Source organism: Triticum aestivum, chromosome 5A (genome assembly GCF_018294505.1).
Source record: "Triticum aestivum cultivar Chinese Spring chromosome 5A, IWGSC CS RefSeq v2.1, whole genome shotgun sequence".
NCBI lineage: Eukaryota > Viridiplantae > Streptophyta > Magnoliopsida > Poales > Poaceae > Triticum > Triticum aestivum.
Genome location: NC_057806.1, coordinates 187,487,123 through 187,488,656, shown reverse-complemented (window position 1 = coordinate 187,488,656; position 1,534 = coordinate 187,487,123).

The window sequence follows — 1,534 nt, the reverse complement described above, 5'->3', positions numbered from 1 at the left end:
GGATCGAGGGCCGCGGCGGCTAGGGTTTCGGGGGCTAGGGCAGCTGTGGCTCGGGCCCTCGCCGCTTTAAAGGCCGGCCGGGACAAGTGTCCTAGTCGGACACGGCCCGGTTAGGTCGGTGTGACACCCCAAAAATTTGGCCTTGTTTTATTAAATTAAAATTTTGCCAGGAATTAAAACTTTGGATTTCTGAGCTCCATTTTGATTTTTTTAAACCATTTCCTTCCCTATTATGATGAGTTTTTCCCAAAGAGAAAGCTTTCCAAATATGTTATTGGACTTGTATAACCTCTCAAGAAAAACTTTCCTTTTATCAGTGTAACTAATTAAATAATTAAGTTGCTTGATCTTTATTTTCTTGAAAATGGTTTTTCAAGGTTAAATGGCCATATTTGAACTACAACCATTTGATAGATTCACTTAAAAGTTCCACAAAAATTTGGAGATGTCATGTGGTGTTTTTAAATCACTATCATGCAAAAATATATTTCATTCATGAAATATTTTGAGCCCTACACTCAATTTTTCTTCTCTGGCCCAGAGTGCATTTTTGCACTGCAACCCATTTATATATTTCTTTAAAACTTCTACCAAAATTAGGGGAGGTCAGTAGGAGCATATTATTCCACTTTGTGCAAAAACCTAGTGCTGTTCTTGGAAAATTTTGAGTGAATCAACCCCTTTTCCATTCTGGTCCAATTTGAGGATTTGTACAGCAACCATGTTTTTACTTGCTCTTTAACCCTTGATTATTTCTCCTACTTGTAGTCCCCCATGTTAAACCCTTAAGTCCAGGAGCATGCACCTTTTAGATCATTTTTGGTTCATGAAATAATGTCATTTATTCCCTGTCCAGAATTGAAATTCTGCTAAACTTGCACTAACAAGTTTCTTCTTTTGGCAAACTAACCTCACCACCCTCTTGTACATCGAAAGAGACCCCAACCTGGAAGTTTTGGCTACCCCAAGAGCTACCTAGGTGCCTTTGGCATTTTGTCAAACACCCTGAGTGCATGACCAGTTTCGGCATGATTTCATATTTGCATTGTGAGCTTGAGCTCCTGACCTAACCAGCATGTCCTAAGGTTTTGCCCTAGCCCATAACCTATTTCTGCTAACTCCCGTTTAGTTTGGAACTCTCTAGGCTGCCATGGCATATCGTCGAACACACCCCGGGCATGCTCTGGGTGCGCCCAGAGCGTGCGTTTGGCACCCGCATGCACCCGAGTCGCCGCGTCCCACCCCGCACTCAAAACCCGGCCCCAGCCCGCTCGTCGTGTCCCCCTGCACCGCCACACCACCCCGACCAACCTGGCGCCCCACAGCGCCACCACCAGGATGGCCGTGGCGGCTAGCTGCCGGCCGCTAGCAGGCCCGACCATGGTCGGTGCCGCCCAAGCCACCCCAGCTCGCCACCTGCCCCTGTGAGCAGTGCGTGCTCATCCACAGCTTCGTCCCCTAGCGCTCGTCGCTGCCACGTCGCCCTAGCTACAGCATGGCGGTCCGCCGTTGTTCTTATCTCCGGCCGCCTCGA